This window comes from Pteronotus mesoamericanus, unplaced genomic scaffold (assembly GCF_021234165.1).
Source record: "Pteronotus mesoamericanus isolate MK-2021 breed Mesoamerican mustached bat unplaced genomic scaffold, CSHL_Meso_final contig_130, whole genome shotgun sequence".
In the NCBI taxonomy this organism is placed as follows: domain Eukaryota; kingdom Metazoa; phylum Chordata; class Mammalia; order Chiroptera; family Mormoopidae; genus Pteronotus; species Pteronotus mesoamericanus.
The window spans coordinates 3643468-3662913 of record NW_026555060.1 but is presented as its reverse complement, the minus strand read 5'-3'; the positions used below and the strand labels follow the sequence as shown (position 1 = coordinate 3662913).

General features: G+C 38.0%; 1 pseudogene; it reads left to right on the top strand.

The window, feature by feature from the left end:
- The first annotated feature begins 16923 nt into the window (after positions 1 to 16923).
- LOC129083892 (60S ribosomal protein L32-like) lies at positions 16924 to 17354 on the top strand (annotated as a pseudogene).
- The last annotated feature ends 2092 nt before the right edge of the window (positions 17355 to 19446 follow it).

The following is a 19446-nucleotide window of genomic DNA, read 5'->3' as shown; positions in this document are numbered from 1 at the left end:
GCCATCTGGAACAGTTGTACACAGAGCCATTTTTATTGTTTTTGAGACATAGTTTCTTTGTTTACATATTTTATAGTGCATTGGGTTTTATTTCTGCTGTGATAAATTACCACAACCTTAATGGGTTTCACTAGGCTAAATCAAGGTACCAAACGTTGCGTTCATTTCTAGAGATTGTAGGAGGGTATGTGTTTTCTTGCTCATTCATGTTGTCAGCAGAATTGAGTTCCTTTTGATTGCAGGACTGAGATTTCCATTTTCTTGCTAGTGGTCAATTGAGGGCCATCCCTAACTTCTAGAAGATTGCCAAATCTAGCAAAGACAGGTAACTCTCCTTCCATCATCTGACCCTTCTATCTTTGTTCTCTATCTGTGACCACAGCCAAAAAAGATTCTCTACTTTTAAGGGCTCCTATTATTACATTAGTCCCACCTGGATAATCCAGAAAAAGGTCTCCATCTGAAGGTCCTAAATGTTTATCACATCTGCAAAGTCCCTTTTGCAGTGTAAAATAGCATATCCACAGTTCCTGTGGATTAGGATGTGGATTTGTTTTGGTGGCAATTATTCTGTTTACCACACTCAGCTTTGGAGAAGAATGGAGTAAATAGAGCTGCTGCTACAGTTTGCAGTGAGTGTGTGTGTAATGCATACGTGTGTGATGTATATGTGTGTGAGCACATATGCATGTGTACAGGTTGTCATTAGGAATAGGTAACTATCTTTTTAAAGCTTTCAATTGTATAAACAAAAACTTTAATAACAAAGGAGTATAAACATTGTGTCAGTGTTGCAAAGGATAGCCTCTTTTCCCCCATTCTTTCTTCTTCAAATTAGAATTCAATCCACTGAGTATGCTGTGGAGATATTAATTACATACCACTCTGGCTAAGTTCAAATGCAAAGAAAATAATCATTACTCCTACTTCTAGAGGCAAGAGTTCTAATTTGATACTGTTAGATGGACCACTTTCTCTGAGTTGAATTTTCTGTAGATGAAATGATTTAATAAATTTAATTGGTTGTTTAGTGGAGTAGGGAATATTAAACTGCTAAATCCATGGAAACATGGCCTTTCTATACAGCTTTGGCCAGTGTCTTGAATATAGCATAAAACTTTATTATACTAATTTGCCACTGGTCCAAGTCTAAGATTATTTGAATAGGTTCTAAGTAAAATAAATATGTTGACAAATAAATTGTCCGATTCTTATTTTATTCATTGAAAATCATATGTAAATCATAGTATTCCCACCAATCCCTCCATTCCCGCCTTACCTCAAGAATGCTAGGATCCTTATAAATCCTCAAATAGCCAGACTTTTGATATATTCTCATCAAGATTTTTTTTTTTTATTCTATCCCTTTTCCTTTCCTGATCATAGATGGTTTACAGGCATGGGACTGAAATATTTTATAACCAGGACTTGGGCACAGTGGCAGGTTGTTCCAAGGGCTGTTACAGTTGTGACTCTATGCTGCGGGGACAGAGCACACTGCAGGGAGCATGGCACTCCAGGATCTGAGGGTCACTGTCCCCGGCCAGCTGAGATGAGAGCACAGACTCTGAAACCCACAGAGCCTGTCCCGGGGTGTCATGGACGGGAGGAATAAACACAAGTCATTGCAAACACTTCTCTCTTTGTCAGGAGAGGGGACATGGCTCTTCCCTCTAGTGGGGAAGGCCCCAAGCCCTTTCTCCAAAAGCTTTTATTGAAAGGGTTTTCAGTGGGGCCAGGTAATAAGAATGCACAAGTTATCTCATTACATCAGCATGTTACGTTTACAGACAATAGATGAAGAAAACAAATGGCAGGAACACACTGATTTACATGGGTCTGAGAGGAGACTAGTAAACATGAGAGTGTAAACACTAGAGTGCCTAAGGGTATAGGGTTAGGGTCTGGGAATAATGTTAATTTCCCTCCCAGCATGAGCTGGCTACAGCTTTTGAGGGAAGAACAAAGTACACTTTAAAGAATTTACATTAGGCCTGATTTTCCCTGGGAACCACTGGATCCAGTTTAGGACTGACTCCAGTATGGTTTTGAGCCCGAGCCAGGTGGTGGGGAGGGAGCCACCAAGAGAAAAGGACACTTCTTTCAGGTAGAATAAGGACTCCGGCCATGTCCAAGCTGAGCCGAGGGATGCGGGCCTTTTTGCCCTTTCTCCATGTCCCCTGTGTCCTAGTCTGTGGCCCATACCGGCCGATGTCTGTCTTAGGTTGTTTCTCCTGAGAAAACTTACCGTCATCAGCAAGCAACAATCGCAGGGCCAAGCAGAGTGATGTGAGGGAGGCAGAGGCTGTGCCTCTCCCAAAGGGACAGGTTTCATCTCCTCAGGAGCCTGTTTTCCCAAGGCCTCCTTGATTATTTCCAGCCTTGGAGCCCTCCCACCTGTCGGCGGGGTTATAGTTCCTGAAGTCAGACAGGGCATTTCCCTATGGTTGCTTGGGACACATTGTGACTATCTAATGGGAAGGAAGATTAGATCCATGCTTAGGAACATATTCATGCTGCTGATTTATGCTAGAAATTCTAGTTCAGGAGTTTGGTGTCTTGATAATTTTGCTGTTGATATCTCTGTCCCAGGTCTTGAGAAGTGGATGTGGTCTTTTATCACTGTAGCATGAGATAGGCCTCACATGTTTTACATTTATCCATTGTCTAAAGAAATGGTTTTTAACTGTTACCTTACCTTTTAAGGCTAAAGGTAGCAAACAGTTTTTCTTTTTCTCCCCTCTGTTTTCCAGTTGGTCTGAAAGTAGAAGTAACTCTTAGTTACTCTTTTAAATTCTGTCATGTTATTTCTTTTATCCTCTGGCCACACTTGATATAATCATGGCTGCTCACTGTTAACCATTTCACCATTTTAACCAGATTAACTCCATCTGAAGGTGCAGAATAAAGTGTAGAATAATGTATACTTTACCCGTTCCTTATCAGAAAATTGATTATTTTAATAAATATTTAAATCAAAAGATTTAGCCCAAACCATTTGTGTATCTATAACCACTGATACATTTATCAGTTTCTTCCTTCTTGTGTATGTATATGTGTGTGTGTATATATTTGTATGTGTGCGTGTACAAATATATATCTGTCTAGAAAAAGTCCAACCATTGTTAACATAATGAGAACAGTTTACACTACATTGATGTAACCTGGCAGCTAAGGAGAGTGGACTGGAATGCAAATGCCTGAACAATGGTGACTTCACTGTACTAGATAGTGGGGGTGGTAGATGCCATTGAGTATGTGTACTGTGTGGCCATCACCTCCAAAATGACTGAGAGAGTAGAACAATGAATCTGCATCAAATTTTACGTTAAGCTTGAACATTCCTCCACGGAAACTATTTGGATCATTCAGAAGGCCACAGCTGTGGGCAACTGGTGATTGGAAGCTTCATCATGACAACGCACCCGCTTGTGCAGTTTTTTGGTGAAACATCAAATCACCCAGGTGACTCACCCCCTCTATAGCCCAGATTTGGCACTCTGAGACTTCAGGCTTCTCCTAAAACTAAAATCACATTTGAAAGGGAAAAGATTTCAGACCATGGATGAGATTCAGGAAAATACTATGGGGCAGCTGATAGCAATTAGGAGAACTATTTGAGGTCCCAAGGTGCCTTGTTTGAAGGGGACTGAGGCATCATTGTCCTGTGTACAATGTTTCTTGTATCTTGTATTTTCTTCAATAAATGTCTCTATTTTTCATATTACATGACTGGATACCTTCTGGCAGACTATATATATATACATATATATATGCACATATATATTACAATATGTATATTTACACATTAATATATTATATATTACTATATTTGTATTTATATAAATATTTATATATTACTACATATTTTATATATTACTATAAATTACTATATATTTATATATACATGTATGTATAAATTACAATATGCTAGACACTGGTTTTCAGTAGTTGAGACATCATCATCATCATTATAATCATCGTATTGTTGAACATTAACCCTTCAAAATATCAATAGGATACAGAAATATAACATAATGAATAAGAAATATTAAGTGTTGTAATAGCATTATGAACAATGTGCTATGAATGCAAAGAGGAGAATCTCTTTAAAATGAAATCTAACAAAATACCTATTAAACAGAAGAAAGAGGGACATGTCCCTAGATCTCAATATTTTTAAGTTTCTAAAATGTGTAGTATCACACTCCCAATGCAAGGAGTCAGAAAAATTGCCTAACTTTTAACTACATCTGATTTAAAATTAAATTAAATATTCCATATCCTGACAACTGTCCTTTTGAGAATAACACAGGAAAGTAGCTACTTCATACACAAGATAATGCATTTTAAATACAAAGATCAGTGCAGCCTGAGAATTGAGGATTGTTGGGACTCAGAGTCCTCAAAAGCTGTCAATTGCCCAGGAAATAAAAAACTTCTATTACAGACCTCAGTAACATTGTCCTCATAATTAAACAAAATAATATGCCTTTATCATCACACTATGTTGCATATATATATATATACACATAACTATAAATTCTACTCTGAAAAACAACATTCATGTAAATATTACAGAAGTAAGCAAATGCAAAATGGATACAAATACATACCAATAATTATATATAAAGCAAAGGGAAATTTCAAATTGTTTACTCAAGTTAAGTAAATCAAGGAAGTCTGAAAATTCAATTTAGAAAAAGGACAACTTTCTTTTCTAGGGAAGACATATAATCTAAAAGTCATCACCATGGTTCAGTAAAAGCACCAGCCCCATATAATTAATAAAATGTAATTGCAGGACTATTTAGAATTGAATTCCTTGATTGATTGAGTCAGTAGAAACAATGTCTTGAAAATTAAGAGATCTATAGAAATGGACTAAAACTCAGTCCAATCACAAAGCAATTCTACTTGAACTTTGCTTAACATTAGATTATACCACCTGGAAAATGTTGTGATGTTGAGTTGCATTGTCCATAGACTGTGATAGCACTAGATTCCCTTCAAAGGGTTACTCTCATTACCAGGAAAGAGCATGAGTACACTCATCATTAGAACGTACAGTACCTTGGTATTACCAACATCCCTCATTTCTTGTTCAAACAAACATCCTATGTGGTTTGTTTGAAGTCTTTCCTCATGACTATCTGTTCTCACAGAACAAGTGAATGTTAATATCAGTGACTCTTTTCTTACAAATAGCTCTCTTTAGCCCCCAAAACACTGCATGTTTCTTAGAAAGCAGGAATATTGGAGTGTTGATAGTTACTATTTTATTTTTATTGTTAAAAAATATGCACTCATGAAAAAATAAAATAACAGTTCAGGATGAAAAGTGAAATTCCTGGCACTCCCAATCCCTCATTCCCTCAGAGGTAACCGCTTAACAATTTTTTTTATTTTATTCAATTTTTTTTGTCATATTGATACATCTGTCTATACCCTCATTTTTTATTTAACACAGATAGAATTATACTTTACTGTTCTGATAACATAAAATTTAACCTGATGAGAAAATAACAGCAAGTTTAACATTTTACTGTTATTTAATCATTTTAAAATAAAGTCAGAACTTTGAAGTTCTTTAGGCTCAATTAAACTTTTACAAAAATAATGGTAAAGTCTGATATAGTCCTTCCCCTGATTAATGGAGTAAGGACTCTGGAGCAATCTGCCTGGTTCCATCTTTTCCTTGATATACTAGTTCTGTCCAGAAGCTACCCAGCCATGTACTATGAAAAATAGAGACATTATTCAAGAGATACAAGATACAAGAAACATGGTACAAAGGACAATGACACTTCAGTCCCCTTCAAAGTAGGGACCTTGGGACCTCACATAGCTCTCCAAGTAGTCATCAGCTGCCCCATAATATTTTCCTGAATCTCATCCATGGTCTGAAATCTCTTCCCTTTCAAAGGTGATTTTAGTTTTGGGAAAACCCAGAAGTTGCAGGGCACCAAATCTGGGCTGTAGGAGGCCTCATCACCTGGGTGATTTGATGTTTCACCAAAAATCTCTGCACGAGATAAGATGTATAAGTGGGCACATCGTCATGGTAAAGCTGCAAATCACCAGTTGCCCACGTCCTTCTGAATCATCCAAATAGCTTCCATGGAAGAACGTTCAAGCTTAACGCAGACTTAGATGCAGATTCATTGCTCTACTCCCTCAGTCATTTTGAAGGTGACAGCCACACATTACACATGGTCACTCAATGGTGCCTACTGCCCCCACTGATTGGTACAGTGAAGTAGTCATTGTTCATGCATGCACATTCCAGTCCACTCTCCTTGGCTGCCAGGTTCCATCAATGTGGCACAAACCATTCTTGTTATATTAACAATGGCTGGACTTTTTCTGAGCAGGCCTTGTGTGACTTTATACAAATTGCCTTAATGTTTTGTGCCTCGGACTCCTAACCTGAAAAAAAATGAAGATGTAATGCCACATGCTTCAAACTGTCCTGGTGCAACTAAGTGAGTTAACTGTAAAACTTATATTGACACATCTTAAACCCTATACTTTAGTGATAGTTATTACCGTCACTATGATTCAATGGCTTCCTGTTGCTCTAGGTCTTAAACCTATTGTGTAAAATTACTGATAAGGTGCTACATCCTTGCCCCGACCTTTCTTACCAAACCATTCCTGGTTCACAAATTCTTAAATGGATTGGGCTTCTCCATCCCTTAAGTCTTTGCATGTGTGACTTCCTCTGTCCTCCCTTCCTTTTACAACCCTACATCTTTCTCTGGGAAGCTCTCATATTCTAATGTCTCAGCTGAAAGGTCGCTTGCTGAGAAAAAAAATTCCTTTATGGCTCTCTAAGTCAGGTCTCTTTTTATTAAAGTGAACAGTAATCACATATTTATCATCCATAAGGGGGGACTTAGGAGAGTTAAAAAGCAGGCATAAGTTGAAATTATCCCAGGCCAACCAGGATATATAAACTTTCTACCTACAACACAGAGCTATATAGCACAATTTATTTCTCTTTTATACATCAATTTACAATTGTATTTAATTAATCATGCAAGTATTTGTTAATGTCTTATTTTTCTGCTACACTGTAAACTCACTATGTTATTCACCACTGTTTCCCAGCTCCTAGCATAGTGCCTAGCATGTTGCCCCAAAATATTGTTGAATGGAGGAGTGGGCAGTAATTTTTGTTGTATCACAATCAAAGCAGTTCCCACACTATGCCATTTCAGTCCGGTCATGAGTACAGAAGCTTTACACTTTTTTCCCCCTTATTTGAAATGATCATTAATCTATTCCTTCCTCCTGGTCTTGCTGAGGCTTTTGCCTGTGTCCTTTGAGGAGGTAGCATACTCACACTTGCATGATTCCAGGGTAGGTCTTAACTCTTGCCATTGTGTCCTTACCCTTGACAGCTTTCCTATACTTTTGGTTTGCAAAGATACATCAGTGGACATTTGTTCAAGGCAGTAAGTTCAAGTGGCCACTGTTATTTGTGTAATTATAGGAAATTGGGCAAATGCCAGTGAAGTCCGGGCCTTACACACTTCAATGAGTGGCTCAGACAACAGGCTTATATGTATATGCAAATAACGGTAGCATGGAAATTACAATTGTTAAAATGGGACCAAAATTTATATTATTTCAAGGTTTCTATCTATATAGTTGAAGTAATATTTAAATGATCAAGTATATTTTAGAATGTCCAAAAAAGTACTAGTATTTAGAACTGCAGATAAAAAGAACAATAGAAAATCTTCCAAAATTTATAGCATTTACACAGTCATTGATTCAGTTCTTCTGCGTTGTCACAGGTAAGACTCTAAGTAGGTCATATGGTAGTTTCCATGTTCAGGTTCTTTGCAGATGACTATAGATGACATGTCTGACTCACTTGTTCTGGAGGATTAGGTGCGCAGACTCTCCCTGGATCACATTCCACAGTTATAGCAAGGTACACACTCCACTGAACAGGAAATTGGATCAGAAAATGAAAACTGGTTAGAGAATGGAACATAAGCATATCTTTAGCAACACCATATATATATAACAATATATAATATATATTTTATACATATATATATAGTGTTGCTAAAAAAATAGATATATATATATATATTTTTTGCCTTTGGGCCTCACTGATCCAACCCCATTCTATTACCTTCTTTGGAATCAATTCAGATTATAATTTTATTATGTTTCAGTGCAAGAATTTAATTATTTTAACTAGATTTATTTCAGAACCACCTCTTTCACCACCTTAGTATGCCAAAGTGTTTCCGTAAAAACTCTTTGAAAAGTCTCAGTGATTCTAGAGACATTTATATATACATTCCATTCATGCCCTTGATTCCTTCATTCAATCAGCAAGATATCTGTTAAGAATTTCCTATTCAGCATAATGAATCAGTAAAATTTTAACCTGAGACACTAACTTCAGCCTTTTTCATTTTCTCCCTTACTACTAAGGCCAAATTTGAGGTTCATTTTCTATCTATAGTTTCTTCATTATTATAATACCAAATTTCCTAGGGGGAAAAGACTTTTATCCCAACAGAATAAAACCCCAGTGTTAGAATTCCAAATAGCATGTCAAGTTGGTAAAAAGGAATTTAGGGGCACATGAGACTCCTGTGTATTTCCAAAACTGTTATCACATAAGCTTCTACCTATATCTAAAGCCAAACCTTCCAGCGTATAACTGATCACTAAATCCCACATAGTTTTTCTGTTCAGTCACTGCCTTGGGGGGAAAAAAAGTCCCCTAACTGCTGTAATTGTTAACAGTGAATAATTATCAGATAGTATTCTGAGCATTCTAGATCTTATCTGTTGATGTGAGAGTACTGTTCATTCTCAAACCAATGAAAGAAGCTATTTTTTTCACTGCATATTTACAAGCTTTGTGGTGGTTTTAAAACTGGGGAGATGTGGGTCTCCCTTGCATTTCCAGTGGACTTTACAATTATTTACTGTACTAGAGTTAAGAAGAGTGCTAATTTTTTTCAGAACATGAGAAAAGGTATGTGTGTGCTGTACATTGATACCCCAAGAAGCAACTTCAGTTTTCAAGATCGTTTCTTCTTTTAGAGCTCTTATTTGATATGAGATATTGCTATACATTTCAAAATATAAAGCAAATTATTAGGAGGAGGCAGCTACTTAAGGAAGAAAAAAGGACAAATATTATCTTTCACATCTATCTCTCCACAGGTAGCTCAACTGGTTAGAGCGTTGTCCAGATGCACCATGGCTGTGGTTTCAATTCCTGGTCAGGGCACATACCAGAAGCACCCAATGGATGAATGAATAAATGAACAAGAAATAGATTCTCTCTCCTCCCGCCCCTTGAAAATCAATAAGTAAAATTAAAAAAAAAAAAAGAAAAATAACAGAAATCTGAGCATTTCCCCAAATACCGAGAATGTTTTCAGATTAATTTTATGGATGACTTTCTTGGCAACCATACAGATGACAGCCCTCTTCATCTCAGTATCCCCAAGGGGAGGCATAATGAGACTCTTTCTTCTGCCATCGCTATCCTTACAAGTAGGACTGACCAGATAATTCGTAAAATTTGGGTAAATAAAATTTGAGGCCTTTGTCAAAACGTTATTAAAAATTTCAAAACAATGGCAGCAGAGCGTGAAACGAAACGTGGGAACCTTTGGAGCTGGGAGCCTACACGCCTGCCAGGCGACCCCCTGTGAAGCTGGTGCCAGGGCCTCATTTTACTCACCTCCACCTCTGTAGTGTTGGGTATGTGAACCGGTAGAAAGAGTAAGACAGACCTAGCCGAAAGCCTGGCTCTTTCCCCTCTGAGTGTGTGGCGTGAGGTGCAGTCTCAGCCTCTTGCACAGCACTGCTCAGAGGGTTAAATGTTCAGAGCATCCAGTGCAGCATCACGTGCAACAGGCACTTAGTGAGTGAGTGGTCTCAGGGTGCCTGGGTTTAATTTCTGGAAAAATGCAGTCTTTCGTCTAGGTGACTAGGGCCCTATGTGAGTGAGTGTTAGGTCATGGCTCTTCTGGCTTTACTTTTTTCTATAGCCCATACCTAATGGCAGCTTACAAATATTTCATGAATGTGGTCACAGGAAAGCCGAGTGAGAGGTCTTGGAGGGGTCAGCACAACACACCCTATGTCATGAAAGATAATTTTAAAAACTCAATAGTATAACATTTGTATACAGTGGATAACATTAATGTCATTATTAATGGCAGATTTTCTTCCCTTTTCTCTGTTTGTTTCAATTTGTAAACATACTCTAATAGGAAAGCATTTTAATTTTTTTGCTTTGAATTGACAACTCTAATACGTTGCTAATAAAAAAGCCCATATCTAGATTCTAATGAACAGAGAAAACAGGTGCTCTTTTGGAGCTCTCCAGCTATAAAAAAGTAAAATATCCCTTGTTTGACCTTCATATCTGATGTTTGAAAAGTGGCTAATTCACCCATCTGCTTTTTGTGCTCATGTTTTAAGAATAAAACATGGGGAAAATTAAACAGGCGAGCAAGAAGAATACATTATATGCAGTGCTAATTCTTGTATAACTGAATTAAATGTCAAAGAAAGCTTCAGATCCCCCATTAAATAGCGTGCCCAGGTTTTTTTTTTGTTATTCCATGCTTAGGACGTCTGCCCGTCTTTGAAAAAGGTTGGAACAAGAGAGAAGGGAGTTTTAATTTGGACTTGAACATAGTCCTGAAATATTCTTCCAGTATTGACTGAAACCTGAAACCACACATGGCTTTTTGGAAAAGATTCTTTGAATAAGTGAAGACACTGGAGCCTGGAGACCTGAAATAAACATGCTACCTGGGGTTAGACAGTTTGCAGGAATGATGATGTTTCCATGTTCTCAGGAACTGAGAACATTGTCTCACTGAACAAATATTTGCTCCTCTATGTTAATGAGGCCCTACACAATATAGCTATTACTTGATTGTGTTTAGGTTCCTTTGTGTTTGTCTCTGTCTGCATGGGTGTGAGATTACGATTTTAACTTCCAAGTGGTGAGGCCGGTGCTCAGTGTCATCTAATGATTCCTTCCAATCTCCATGTAAATTTGTAAACCAGGTCAGGTTTGGCCTGCTATCATTATTAAGATTTCTATTTTGAGACTTGGGCTTCACATGCTACACATGAAACGTGAAGCCAGAGAGATGCCATAAATTTTAGTGGTTATCTTGCCCTAGACAATGGCACCAACTCATAATTTAAAAACATCGTGCAATGAGAATAAAGGGTGTTGTTGATTACACAGAATAGATACTGTCCTCACATAAGGCTTTCATAAGACGTATCAGCTGTAGGCACCTGTCCTTCTAGATGAAGGAAAATGGATGGCTGTGCTGGTATGCCTCAGAGAACTTCAAGTCTGGTAAGTACATAAGCAATGAATAGATGAGAGATTATAGCAGATGAGGTTAGGATTGTTTCAGGATCATTGTGTGGCTGTCTTTGTCTAGAGAATGGGAGCCTTTTGTTTGTAGCCATCAGAGCATTCACCCCACAGTGATAAAATGGTGGTTTCAGAGGAGTGGCTGTAGGAATGGCGATGGACCAGAATTTAGGGGAAAATATAGTGCACCTCTAGGTGGGATTCACACTGTGACACAAAGCAGCTCAGGTTTTGGAATCAGTCAAACTTAGGTCTTATCTGAGCTGCGTTCTGTGTTCTTTTGAGTAAATTATTTACAAGATCCGAATCTTGATATTGTCATCTTTTTAAAAAGTTTAACCAATCATACCTGCCACAATGAATTGAAGTAGCATAATGCAATAGCTAAATGCATCAGATCCAGCCTCATAACCTGGGTGAAGTTACTAAACCTTTGTGGGCCTCAGTTTCCTCACTTGTACAATACAGTTAATAACACCTGCTTCACACAGATGTTTTGAGAATTAAAGTTCCTGGAACATAACAATTGCTCAATAAATATTAGTTATTATTCATGTTCAATAAATATGTATTGAGTGCCTTTTATTTACGGGGCACTGCCCAAACCACTGTTGAAAGTAATGTATACACAGTGCCTTGATCAGAGAAGACACCCAGGAAATAGTTGATGAATAAAAAGGAAGGCAAGCCTCTTGCCGTGTCCTTAAGATTTGTTGAGGCTTTTAATATCCAATCCAGTATTCTTTGTGTGTCACTGGACAACTGACTGGTTGTTTTTTTCCTGCCAGCATTGCTAATTCACAATGAGTGGAGTCCAAAGTATCTCCTTACCAAACATTGAGATTAGCAGGAAGAGATAAATGATTTGTTATTCTCTTCTTTCTCTGAGGTCTCTTCTATTTCCTTGACAGGTGATAGGGACCAGGGAAGCCACAGGAAAAAACAAATGGAGTGATTGCAGGTATCTTTCTAAAAAGGTACCTGAAATTGAAAATAAAATACATATTTTTTCAGCTGTCAAGATCAAAGCAGGTATTCTTACATAGAATACTTGCAAGGGATTAGTGGGTATAAGAACTCCTGTGATTGTAAGCAATATTGGATATGTTTATGCATTTTTCTGGGGAGAGAGGCCATAGTTTTCAAGGGTTTTGGAGAGATCTATAATCCAATAAAAGTTTAAGATGTAGTAGACAAGGAGTATTGAAGACTGAAATAAGGAGATGAAAGTATTTTGAGGTCAAAGTTTGCATTTTTGGGGTCTGCATGTAAATTTGAAGAAAAACCTGAGTCAGAAACAGGTGACTGAGCTTACTAGAATCCAAAAGGGATAAAACAAAACCCATCTCGGGGAATACATTCATTGTGTAATTGCTCTCAAGTTGCACTAAATCCAGCTAAATCCCTATACCTCAATTAATTAGGGCCTTGGAAGGTTTTTTGAGCGATCCTAATTATGCCTTATAAAATGCAGCACATTTCCAGCTGCAGTTTCGACCCGTTGGTATTCTTAATAGGTTAATTTGCTTGAAATTCAAAACTCTAAACAAAGTAGACTTTGAAAGTAACAACAAAAAGCCAAAAATGGTGTGCCATCTGAGGGAGTATGCATGCTACTTAAACACTATCAATTGTGTTTAAAAACAACGTATGCCAACGTCTATAAACGCGTAAGCAAAGTACTATGACACAAGCATATTAGCATTTGTGGAGGACAAATGCCCGTAAACACCCCTGAAATTTTAGAGGCGTTTTGCAACAACAGGCATTAGGGAAGATCTTTTGGGGTTAGGATAAATTAGCACCCAGAAAATTCTCCCTACTGTTAATGAATGAGTGAATCAACCACTTAACTTCTATTCTCCCTGAAACATGGGGAATCCCCAGGAAAAGATTTCTTAATACTCCGTCCTAAGCAACAGAGAACATCCTTTGCTAAATTTCCTAACCTTTTCTTTTTTTTTAAGTAACATAACAGTCACCATGGGGGTGGGGTGACAATGGGCATTAAACATGGCTTTTAGAGTTAAGTATTTTCAAAGGCTGGCTTGGTGGATCTTTCAAAAAAGAGAAGCAAAGTAAGACAAACATCTAAAAATATAATACATAACTTATTTTCACATTAATCATTTGTGCTGATATTTAAGGACATCTAGGTCTATATAAACCTTGACCTATCTCTCATTTCTAAATATTAATTGATATCATTGTGGATTCTGACTCCTAGCATCCATTTCTCCTTCCAGAAATACCTCTCTGATCTTTCTTTTCCAGTTCCTTCCATATAGCTCTTCATCTACTAGGTTAAGGTGGCACTAATATCCCACCCCCAGCCTAATCCAACTCCAAGGGCTCATACATAGATAGATCAGGCAATAAGAGCAGCCTGTCACTTTGGCCTCAGTGATTGGCTCAGAGCCAGGCTTGTCCCAAAGCAGGCCAATGGGACTCAACCCCAAGATATAACATGTTTCTCAGTTTCTGCAGGGTTGCTGGATTGGCAGGTTATAAATATGGAGCTTCTAGGACCACCTATCAAGGAGAAACCACTAGAGAATAAAGACAACACAGAGAAACAGTAGTGTATGAGCATTCGTTTTCAGCCATACCTGAAGCTGGAGCTACCCCTCCACTGTTCAATACCTGGGCCAATAAAACTACTAATTCTTTTTTTTTCTTGGCGGGGTGGCGGGGGGCGGTGTAAGTTGTAGAGGGGAAAATGTTTCTCAATCCAGTTTAAAAAGAGTTTCTCTAAAGAACCCAACTAGAGCACACTCTATTGCCTTTGCTAAGAAAACCTTCTTGCCTGCTCTTTACTTTCTAAACTTGCGTTTATTTTTCAAGGCCTAGCTCAAATCCCACCCCTTCCAGGAAGTCTTTCTTGACTATCCAGGCCTAATGAGCTCACCTTCCCTTGACCTCTTACAACATTCAGTGTTCTTGTTTTTATTCCTTGTCTGCCAGGGATTGTTGAACTTGTAATGCCAGTCATCCTTTTTTTTCCCCCCTTCAGGTGAAAATCTTATTATCTAAAAGGTATATCCAGTCCTTTAATGTTCTGTGTCCCTCAGCCTTTGTCATAGAAGGTTATACATAGCAGGTGAGCAACATGTATCTGTGGTTTTAATTTATGTAATGAAAATAGATACAAGTGCATTTCTTATCCACTTATTGGTCCAGAGTAAAACCTTACATGACATACATGATTGCACAAGTCATAAGGAAGATAAATAATGACCAGGAATCACAGCTATCAGGATGATGCTATTTGGCATAAAGAAAAGGGCAATTAGAAGGTATCAGAATTTCAACTCATGGATAGACTTTATGGGGAATATGTTTCATGCTAGTAGAGAAGGGACTCAAGGTAAGTATCTTCACTGTTTGTTATGTTTCACTCACGGTATTCTCAATATCATGAGAATCTTGGTCACAAACAATAAAAAATATCATAATTAGGTGTAGAGCTAAAAAATATAAATGAAATAAACTTCATTTATTTAAACATCTAATTCTTAAGAGTCAATGCCACCATATTTAAGATTATTTTGACAAAATCATTGAGTTTTAGGTACACCCTTGTTTCAACAGAGAGGATGGTTGCCCTACTCCCTTGAGCACTCAGCTATTGCAATCTCTTTTCCTTGTCAGCCCTGAGTGTTTCACTAGCCTCATTCTATAATCTGCCTGCCAACCATTTATAAAACTTTTTCATACCAGTAGACACACTATATTAAAATAGAATCCTCTAAAATTTCCTAGCAACACTGACTTATATAAATGTGCTGTGCACATACTATGTGCAAGGACTGGAGGAAGTCCAGATAGTTGTAAAGGAAGTTTCCAACAAAAAAGGAATTTAAGGTCTAACGAAAGGAGACTGAAACATCAGTCTTTGTAATATAAGAGTAGGCGAGGAGATGGTTCATGGGACAGCAGACTGAGCTGCTTCACAACCCCTCCTTGCACACCCCTCAGTCCTCCTACCACACCTGATGTTACGCTCCTTCTTTCCTCCCGGAAGGACTGAGTTCATCACAGAACTGAACACCTCTAAAAAAGAGGAATGCGGGGTAGTTAAATGCAATACAGCTTTTCTAGTCACACAGTAAGTTAGAAGCGTTCAAATCACAAGGTTTCAAATCATAGATCTGAATTTCTGGTCTCAGATTCAGCCACTCTCCAGTCTCCTCATCAATTATATTTTTCATTAGATACGGGAAAATGGTTTTCTGACAAATTTTTTTCAATACTCACTTCAACTGTAAAAAGAAGTCTTTTGTCCCAAATTCAAATTTCATCAGTTTTGCCTCATAGATGATATGATATAGCTTAAGTCCTAGATGTGACCATTTTCTCACACTAATCACTGCAAGGTTCCTTTGTGAATGTTTATTTTCCCATTCTCATCGCTAACTGGTGGCACTTCAAGCTGAAAAAGATGTTTTTCTTAGTCATTATATATTTGAATAATGCCAGAAATTACTTCCAGTTCTAATCTCATGGTGCTTACCCTGTTGCCTGAGAGATTTAAGTTTGCTATATGAAAATAGCAATTTGAAGAAATGAAAGTTTAACAAATGCTATAAATAGCTGTCAACTCTTATGCTATTATTATAGTTAACTATGGCTCCACACCCAATTCCTTTTCTATTGTCTGTCATTTACTATTATATCTGAAGTAAAACTTGTTTCTGGTACAATCAGTAGAATGAACAATGAAACCATAAAGAGATCAAAGGATTAGTGAAAGAATTTATTCTCTCACAGAGAGAGCAGGAACCTACCTGACTTTCAGAGATTCATACTGACCACAGCTCCTCTGAGTTCCCAAGTTTGATGCTTATACCTTCTTCTGCTTTCTTTTAATAAATATCCCAAGTGCTCATCTTATGAAGTCTTGTTAACAAAGGAATATTCGTGCAGAAGCATTACTTCCTTAGGTGTCTGAATGGATAATTCATTCTATATTTACTCTACCAATCGTAAGACTGACCAATGCAGAATATCTCTACAGGACACATTATCTATTTTTAAAGCAGTTTCTTTTCACTAACTTCAGAAATATATTTATACAAGCTCTAGATCTGCAGGTGCTATTAAGTAGAATATTAATATGGTTGAAATTTTTCAAGGAAAAAAGTATTTGGCTTCCCTCAGAAGCAAAGAACATCATCAGAAAATTTGTGGTGATAGTAGACAGATATTGGCTTATCATACTTTCTGAAATATTTTGATTCTTCTACTCCTTTATTTCCTCCTTCCAACAGTAGGACCGATATCCTGGTCATTACTGGCCTCCAACGGGGTAGCCCTATGTTTTGGCCTGTGTTCCTGCTGCCTTTGGTTCTGATGGGCCTAATTTCTCCTGCCCTTTGGAACTGGACCAGCATCCACTGCTGGAGTCTATGATTGCTGTGCCAGCTTCTTGTGTTGAGGCAACACATCTAGGCTTTGGGGACCAAGAAGGTGCTACCTAAGGTTAAGTCCCATCAGCTCTTACATACCACCTTCTCCTCTCTTCTTCAGCACTGCCCACGGAGGCGGCAGCCATCTCCTACTCATAGCCATGGCTTCCCTCAGAACTCTTGCAAAGCCCAAGGTCATCAAAAAGAGAACCAAGCAGTTCATCCGGCACCAGTCAGACCAATGTCAAAATCAAGCGTAACTGGCAGAAACCTAGAGGCACCAACAGTAAGGTCCACAGAGGATTTAAGGGCCAGATCTTGATGCCCAACATTGGTTGTGAGAGTAACAAGAAAACAAAGCACATGCTACCCAGTGGCTTTCAGAAGTTCCTGGTCTACAACATTAAGGAGCTTGAAGTGCTGCTGATGGGCTGAGATTGCTCACAATGTCTTCCCACAGAACCGCAAAGCCGTTGTGGAAAGAGCAGCGCAACTGGCCCTCAGTCATCAATCCCAATGCCAGACTGAGCAGCAAAGAAAATGAATAGACAGCCTATATGCACATTGTATTTGTGTTAATAAAACCGTAAAATTCTGCCATTAAAAAGAGGTGTCTCTGACTGAACATACCACAGTGCAGTTTCCTCTGTGCTGCTGCCAACCACACAAGAACAGGGAAAATGGTGCAGTGGTCCCTCTTTGAAGTTCCAAGGTGAACTGGGGCATAAGCCCCTACTGTTTTCCAGCTACCACCTTTTGTATATAAACTGCTATCATCTCACTACTCACTCTCATCTCAGGATGAAGTCCAGGGCAGTGAGTGACTGGATCCCTGAGAGCTGGCCAGCACCTTCACAGGGGTCTTGCACTCAGTTTTAGAAAAAGCAGCACACGGAGGTTCAGCACTCAGTCTCTGGAGTTGATCTGACTGGGTTTAACTCCTGACTCACTCGACTCTCCCCTCACCAGCTGTGTGACCGTGGGCAAAGCTATTCGTTCTTCCTGGCCCTCAGTTTATACATCATAAACCATTATAATCACATCAACTTCATAGAGTCACAGTGAAGTTCAAGTGAATTATACAGGTAAAGCATGCAGTATAGTACCTGAGAAAGAGTGAATCCATAGTGTTTTACATTTCTGAATTTTACTGTTATTAAAAGAATAGTTGTTTTCTCTGAACTACCTCACATATCAGGGCATTCTGAGGGCAGTAAATGAAAATTAGTCACAAGCAGCACTTTGAATCTTATACTATGATAACCTTCACTGCATATTAAAGACTTCTACCAACTAGAAGAATTAAATTTAATGATATTAGAGAGGATGAAACTGCAGCTGTCACATGAAGAAAAGGTCAAAGGAGTATAGCCAAAAATAATTTTAAAAGAGTATTATATTGGTATAGTTTAGTAGATTAATAGGAATATTATATTCTCATTCTAAATAATAGTTGCTTTTAATACATATTATATTTGTAATTCTGATTATTTTCTTAAATAGGGCTGCCAAGATTTCATCCCTCCCTGCAAGATCTAAAGTTGTCATTGAAATGTTCTTTTTTAAAAATAATGTTCTTCTTTAAAACCATATACCCATTTAAAGATTGTATGCACTCCATGAATGCTCTCCAGGAAAGTGGGTACAGTTTTTCCTACTAGTTCGGGAAGTTCACCTATCCCCTTAAAGCTCAACTAGCAACTTCTTGGTAAGAACCCCTGGTTTTAAGGAAGAATCAGCTGAGTTTAGCATTGTATGTAAAACATCAGTTGAAAAGGAATCAGATACAAGGACCTGTCCTAAATTTCCCCCCCAGCAGCTCAGCTTCACTGTCTTTTCCCATCTATTTCCTCAGCTCCTCAGACATCTTTGGCTTTTCTGCAGCCCCAGTCTGTAAAGCTCTGGAGGGCTGATGCCCAAGCAAGGGCGAAGAGAGAGGCTGAAGTGCTCTTACCTGTGGGTTGTCTCTAAAACAAGCATTCCTCAGGAAAAAAGGCACACTCTTGAGAGGTAAAGAAAGAGGAGGATTTCTTTTTCCTATTGCCAAATAGGAAAATAAGCGCACTGTTTCTTCCATGCTCCCATAGCAACTTATGTTTATACCTGCCTCACTACATCATGCTACTGTGGTCTGACTCTTTATTTTCCTCCTGAACTATGGGGTTTTGGAATATGGGTATTATATTATTCATCATCATGATTCAAGTTCTAGAACATAGTAAGGCATTAATAAGTGGTTATTGAATGAGTGAGTAAATGAATCAATGAATGAAGAGAATTTCCATTCTCTTCATTCAACTAGGTTTTCTTAACTACCTTTTATACAGATTGAATAGGACCCATGGAACCAAAATGTCTTTTTCCAATGTAATAACCATAAAGCATTCTGCAGCATGTGACCAAGAAATTATATATACTTTTTATCTTAATATACATATAGCTAGCCAATATAAATTGGTAAGAATATCTGAGACAGCTATCTATAAATATGCAAAATCTTTGAGGTTAAAACTAAAAGATAATGCTATTTATGCATTTCTTTTTTATTTATTTCAATATTGCTACTTTGTGAGTGCATTGAGAATTTTAATAATTAAAACAAGTCTGGTGCTACCAGGAGACGGCACACTGAATGGCACA